This window comes from Macrobrachium nipponense, chromosome 36 (assembly GCF_015104395.2).
Source record: "Macrobrachium nipponense isolate FS-2020 chromosome 36, ASM1510439v2, whole genome shotgun sequence".
In the NCBI taxonomy this organism is placed as follows: domain Eukaryota; kingdom Metazoa; phylum Arthropoda; class Malacostraca; order Decapoda; family Palaemonidae; genus Macrobrachium; species Macrobrachium nipponense.
Window position 1 is genome coordinate 54,018,776 of NC_087220.1, and position 7,500 is coordinate 54,026,275.

Genomic DNA, 7,500 nt, shown 5'->3' on the forward strand with positions numbered 1-7,500 from the left:
CTCGTGGTCGTCGTACTTTACGTACAAGACGTGCGCGTTTGCATGACGCCTAAAGCCTTACGACGCGTCATGCAAGGCGGTCGTTAATGGGAAATCGAAGGAAAATGTAAGAAAAAAAAAAGAATAAAAAATAAAGGAAAAACAAAAAGGAGATATTTGCATAAAAGAAACGTCCGTCAGTTCTGGTTTGGTATGTTACCTCTCTCTCTCTCTCTCTCTCTTCTCTCTCTCTCTCTCTCTCTTGCGTTTTCAGTTTTATACAGGTTATGTTATCCCTCGTCTTTTCCTATTCTCTCTCTATCTCTCTCTCTCTCTCTCTCTCTCTCTGAGTTGTCAATTTTATACGGGCTATGTTGTCACTCTTCTTTTCATTCTCTCTCTCTCTCTCTCTCTCTCTCTCTCTCTCTCTCTTGCGTTTTCAGTTTTATACAGGTTATGTTGTCCCTCGTCTTTTCCTATTCTCTCTCTATCTCTCTTTCTCTCTCTCTCTCTCTGAGTTGTCAATTTTATACGGGCTATGTTGTCACTCTTCTCTCTCTCTCTCTCTCTCTCTCTCTCTCTCTCTCTCTCTCTCTCTCAATTTTATACAGGCTATGTTGTCACTCTTCTTTTCGTATTCTCTCTCTACAGGCTATGTTGTCACTCCTCTCTCTCTCTCTCTCTCTCTCTCTCTCTCTCTCTCTCTCTGTGTCCTTATCAGTGTCGAACCAGTCTTATCTCTCCTATTGGTATGAGTGTCTCTGACTCCCAGCTTTGTCATTCAGTTACGCTCTATCTGCTGCTGACAGCGCCCGTGCTAGTGCCAATGGTATGGTGTGTTTATTCAGCGTGCGTCCAGATACTACATTGTTTTTTACGCTTTCGAGGTGGTGTTTTTATTTGACAAATTTTTCTTAGTAATCCGTTCTTTGATGTGGTTAGTGCATTCATTAATAGAAGATTTTTTTTTTCATGGTTGATTTCAGAAGTGCCTTTATCTCCGTGCCAACGTGGCTGGGGAGTTTTTTTGTGCCTCTAGATAGTCTGATTTTTTACGCTTTTGAATAGTTTTTTTATTTTTACATTTTTAACAAAATTCGAATAATCTGTTTCCAGAGTGGTTAGTGCATTCATAAATCGAAAGTGTTTTACTAAATACTAAGAGTGAGAGTTTTGTTTGTTTGTTTGTTTGATTTCAGTATAGTTTTATCCCCGTGCCAACGTAGCTGAGATTTTTTCCTTGTTTTTTCCCGTCCAGATAGTTTTATGGTTTCTAATTCTGAAGTAATCCCGTTTTAGTTTGTTATTGCACTCAGAAATCGATTTGGAAATGTTTTTATTATAGCTGGGACTTTGAAAGAGTTTTTTTGTGTTTGAGTTCAGTACAGCTTTATCTCCGTGCCAGCGTGGCTAAGGAGTTTTTTTTTCTTATCTGTGCTTCAAGAAAGCTTTTTTTTTTTTACGGTTTTGGAGTTTTTTTATTTTTATTTTAGAGTAATCAGTTTTTAATGTGGTTAGTACAACAGAAATGACGAACAGGTTTTTATTTTGTGTTTGATGCCAGTATAGTTTTATTTACGTGCCATCGTGTCTAGGGATTTTTTTTTTTGTGCCTTCAGATAGGTTGTTTCTTACGCTTTTGAAGTTTATTTTTTTAATTGAGAGTAATCCCTTTTTAGTGCGGTAAAAGCTTTCAAAAATGACTCGGAGTTTTTTGTGTAAGTGTTTGATTTGAGTACAGTTTTATCTCCCTGCCAACGTGGCTAGGGAACTTTTTTGCTTTTTTTTTAGCGGGCAGGAATCAAGATAACAGTTAAATCGAATGCCCCAGAGATTGTCAGTTATTGAAACAACCCCTCCACCCCCACGACACCACCCCTTCTTCACCCCCCCCCCTCAAAAAAAAAAAAAAAAAATTAACGACGACCAAAAGTGATTTTGGGGTTGTGTTGTGAATGCAATTCTGCGGAAAGAGATGAGGAAAGCTTTGCCTCTGTCAATCAGCTGTTTCATTTCACGCTGCGTGTGACTGCGTACTGAACAGGACATGAATATGTAAGTACATCGCCTGAAGTTATATTGTGTTCGTGTTGGATAAGCGCGGATGAAATAACTCAAGAGTTACTTGCATTGGCTTTGTCGTTGCTTCAATGTATACACCCACTTTGAAGAGGACGATCAGAAAGGGGGACAGTTTAGTTTCTTACGTAATATAAGCTGAGGAAAAATTGTTCGCTAATATCTGGTAAAATGTAAGCACAATTATGTCACGATTCATCAATATAGTTTGAAGGACCATGAGTTGTTTAAGCATGTGATGTTGACTTCGGTATTATTATTATTATTATTATTATTATTATTATTATTATTATTATTATTAGTAGTAGTAGTAGTAGTAGTGGTAGTAGTAGTAGTAGTAGTAGTAGTAGTAGTAGTAGTAGTAGTAGTATTAATCAGATGATGAACTTTATTTATATGGAACAAGCCCACAGGAGCCATCGACTTGAAATTCAAGCTTCCAAAGAATATGGTCCCTGAAAATAAGACAATGAATGTAACATACAAATTTTTAAATTATTTCAATTTTAGTACAATATTTTTTTAGAGCTTTTTCCCAATTTTGATAGCTGATTTTATTTCAGAAATTATTTTTTTTTAAATTGGCTAAAAATAGGACAATGAATTTAAAATTAAAAGCACTTTGTACATTTGAAGGAGGTAACAGAAATTAAAAGGAAATACAGAAAGAAGACAACAGTTATTAGAAAAATAAGGAATAAATGAACAACTTAGTAATATTGATATATAATCTACGATCATTGGCTGAACAAAATATAATTAATATAATAAACACACCCCAAGGTACCTACGTATTGTACTACGTACATATAATCTTCCATTGTGACATGTACTCAATTTAGTGTGAATGAATCTAATATGTACTCAATTCAGTGTGAATGAATGATATATTAATACCCTCGCATTTTTGTGGGTTCGTGTCTACAGTTTGCCATTTATCCGAGTATCACATGAAGTGAGAAACGTTTCTTTCTGTTTCTTTCTATTTGTTGTCCAAGGTGGTCCTGCATTTAGCTGTCCAACCTCTTTAACGTTTTCGTTTAGAAGTTTTTACTGTTCATTCGAGGATAGAATTTCATAAACTGAGAAGTATGAAGGTAGTTTGATTACAATAATAATAATAATAATAATAATAATAATAATAATAATAATAATAATAATAATAATAATGATAAGATATTTGAAATAGTTTCGACTGGCATCCTCTATTTCCTTTTATGTCTTTTAATATTCATTTATAAACCGACAAATATTAAGGAAGTTTGAGTATAATAATAATAATAATAGTATTAATAATCTATCATTTTAAATAGTTTCGACTTGGATTCATTATTTACTCGTATTTCTTGCACTTTTCCTTTATTAACTGATAAGTATTAAGGTAGTTTGAATATAATTAATAATCATCATCATCATCTATCATTTTAAATAGTTTCGACTGGGATTCTTTATTTTCTCTTATTTCTTTAACTTTTCCGCCTTTTTTTAGTTGCTTTCTCTTTTATTCAAATGGCTGTGCAGCTTTCCATTCAGATCTGAGATTTATCCACTGTATTTTCTGTCCTTTGGGTTTAATAAATGAATAGAAAGTGGGAAGAGAAAGGACGCGTAGACGGACACGAAGTGCAATGAAGAATGTTTTTTTCCGCGATAATGTTGATGTTGATAAGATAACATTGTCAGGGGGTTTTGGTTTGAGATGAAGTACTAAGGCTATAGTTATTATAGCCACGGTATCTCACTCTTTCGAGTAGGGATTATTTAGGAGCCATTTTATGTGTGCAAGTCTGTCTGTCTGTCACACGCTGTCACGGCAGTTTAGAGAGCACATTCACTCAGTACTTGCTTAGGATCTGAGGTTGTGTGTGACCCTGAACTGAAGTCATTAGGAAAAAGGCCAGAGTCAAAGGTAGGGAACCGTTGAAATAGATTTAAAAGTTATATATGATCCGAGGTTGAACCAAAGAAATTTAAATAAGGTTGCGATCACAAATAGATGACCTTTGAAATACAGAATATTTTCTAATAATTGCTTGAAATCTGATGTTGTGTACGACCTTAAACCAATATCCTTAGGACCAAGTCAATGTCACAGATAGAGGACCTTTACTATGTAATTGCTAGTTCCTTAGGATTTGAGGTTATATATGACGTTGAATCAAGGTCATTAGGAAATGGTCAGGGTCATTGATAGAGGTCCAAAGGTTGCTGAGTTTAATGGATGGAAGTGACATGACCTTCCCCCATTTAGACAAGGTCAAGATAGGAAGAAGTAGAGGAATTTATTAATTTGTTAATTTAATTTTAATCTTTTTTTCTAATAAATAGTCGATCTCTTTTTTTTTTTGTATTTACTTTTACCTTCTGTTACTCCTTTCAAATGAAAACCATATTCTTTGCAAGCATGAATTTCAAGTTAGTGGGACCTATGGGCTTGTTCAGTATGAATAGGCATCATTTTCTGAATAATAATAATAATAATAATAATAATAATAATAATAATAATAATAATAATAATAATAATAATAATACAGTTTTCACGGTTATTGTTTAATAAAGCATACTGTGACTTTTTTTTCTGAAGAACATACGCTCGTTATAAGATAGGTAGAAGAAATGAAATATTTTAAAAAGACGAGAGGAATGTCGCAGATGACTGGAAGAAAGTAAAGTGAAATTAGAAAGCGGCGATTGGAGAGTAATGCTTGTCTTTTGGGGGGAAAGGGTAGGGGGTGGGTGTGTGATAACGAGGTAGGGGGAGGATTGATAGGGGTTGTAAATAGTAGGATAAATTCTTGTAGGCGAGGAGATTAGAGAGATATGATTCAGTCAGTAGATTGCTTGGAAGTAGTCAAGTATTTGTGTATAGATACATCCGGATTAGACGTGTATAATACACGTTTATCTATTATATATAAATATTATATATATACATACATATATATATCTATATATATATATAATATATATATATAGATAGATAGATAGATAGATAAAATTGTGTATTGGTATCCCGATGGATACCAATTAATGAAAATACCACTGCTGTCATTAATGCCATTACACCATGATGGAGTAACTTGGGTATATGACAGATGAGTAATATGATTTGTCTTGTCTTTTGACGGCTGTTAATTACATATCGGTATCTCTTGCATCTTAAGATTAGTCATTCGTCAGACAATAGATTTTTTTTTTTTTTTTTTTTGTTTTTTTTTTTATCTCGTGGCTTCTTCAGTATGTGTAAGTGATAGTGTTTGATTGTGTAATATATTTTATATGTGTATCTATGGAAGTTTTGATATAATAATATATATAGGATGTAACGGTTGTATATGTAAAATATGTATAAATTACTTAAATATCTAAATATAGTAAATAATATTATAGTTATTTGAAGTAGTATATAATAGTAATAATTTTCTAATGTATATAATGTACCTATATCTTATATCTATATAGTATATATTATTTTATCTTATGTTAAATATGTTTTTTTTTTCTATGTATATAATTTACCTAGAATATATATTAATATATGATCTAAGTACTATATATATATAGTATATATATGTAATATATGATTATTATGATGTATTTATGATATATATATACAGTATATGTATATATCACGGTGTGTGTGAGTACTACCCTTTACCAATAACCAACACGCACACAAAGTAAGCTACTATATTTTGTTTTATCTTTTCCAATCTTTCTTACGTCATAAAGCGAGCGTTAATGAGCGTGATATATTTAATTAATGTCTTGACACGAAGGTGGGAGTTATCTGTTACGTGCGATTTATGGAGTCGATGGAGGAAGTGGACATTTAAAAATGCTTTTTTTTTTCGTTAGTAATTATTAATGTGGCATTCGGGAGTATAATTGACTGGTACGTTCAAAAATGCGCTGGGTAATGGAGACCACTCCTGACTTATTAAAATGCTTATTGATTGTGATGACAAGCGTGGGAGTGTGTGGAATGTGTATTTATGTATGTATTATACACACACACACACACACACACACATATATATATATAGTATTATATATATACATAGTTTTTCTTTGGTTCTGCACTACACATGCACAAGAATATATAATTTGTAGGTGCACTATCAGTACTTTTGTCACCGAAAATATTTTACTTTTTCGTGGGCAATCCTTAGAGAAAAAAAAATTCATGCCTATGCTTTCAATTTCAGCGTAAGGATTGCAGAAGAAGCAAATGCCTGATTTTGTATGGATTATGAAAACGTAATACCTTCTTAATTTTCCTTTGAAATGTTTCTCTGAAGCAGCTGCACATTAGTTTTCAAGTTCGTCCATCCCAAATATCAATCCTTTTTCACGTTTTTCACTTATTTGTGAAGTGAATGTACATATCAGTCGAATGGTCAATGAAATATCAGCATCAGATGACACCGCATTTGGGTTTCATTACCCTCCCAGTATATATATATATATATATATATATATATATATATATATATATATATATATATATATATATATATATACGCTGCAGCGCCACCCAGCAAATGTGGATTATTTCCCCAGCATGCTTCGGGAACTGTTTAAAACAAAGCGTGGCGCAGGAATGCATTTTAAATACGCCCCGTTTCGCTCGTGAATTGTGTTTGTTCCCACGCATTTGTTTGTGTGTTGGAATTGTTGAAATGTTATTTATTTGTATGTTGAGTTTTTTTTTATAATCGTTTGTACAAATTTTTTTATTTGTTATTTATTTGTATGTTAAATTTGTCATTTGTTTGTATGTTAAAACTGAAGTTGTTAACATTTTTATTTAATTGTATGTTAATCGTTTGTTAAATTTTGTGTCTTAGACTTGTTATTTATTTGTATATTACAATTGTCATTTGTTTGTATCTTAAAATTAAAATTGTTAAAATGTTGTTCATTTGTATGTTAAAGATTTTTAAATCGGCTTTTAACATTTTTGCTTGTTTTTGTATTAGAAATAGTTTATTTGTATGGTAAAATTTTCATTTGTTTGTGAGTTACAATTGTTATTTATTTGTACGTTAAAATTTTTATTTATATGTTTGTTAAAATCGATATTTTGGTTTTATTAAAATTGCTATTGGATTACAAAATTTTTATTTTATTTTATGTTGAAATTATTATTTATTTCTATGTTAAAATTGTTATTGATTTGTATGTTAAAACGGGTATTTATTTGTAAGTTCAAACTGACATTTATTTGTTTGTTAACAGCGTTATGTGCAGTGTTGAATTCGGGGAATTGATTTCAGTACTCCTTTTCCTGCCTGTGATATGCAACTGGGGAGTTGATGTTGAATTATTGTTGACATCCGCTTCTAAAAGGGAAGTTGTTTTGGTGTTGATTGTGTTCAAGCTGCGCGCGCAGGTTATGTTTTTTTTTCTTTTATCAAAGTCGCCTGTTTACAGTCTAAC

General features: G+C 32.1%; 1 protein-coding gene across 9 annotated transcripts in view; it reads left to right on the plus strand.

The window, feature by feature from the left end:
* The window catches only part of LOC135203661 (putative polypeptide N-acetylgalactosaminyltransferase 9), a 322,597-nt gene that overhangs the window by 98,111 nt on the left and 216,986 nt on the right, over positions 1 to 7,500 (plus strand). Inside the window, exon 1 of one of the 9 annotated variants that reach the window (XM_064233523.1) lies at positions 763 to 866. The exons of 2 other annotated variants lie outside the window; for them this stretch is intronic. The gene's annotated coding sequence lies outside the window, so the exon portion shown is untranslated. Of the gene's footprint in view, positions 1 to 762; positions 867 to 1,889; positions 2,035 to 7,500 lie in introns of those variants that run through there. 6 more of the 9 variants (XM_064233531.1, XM_064233530.1, XM_064233534.1 and 3 more) reach the window with 6 other exon arrangements.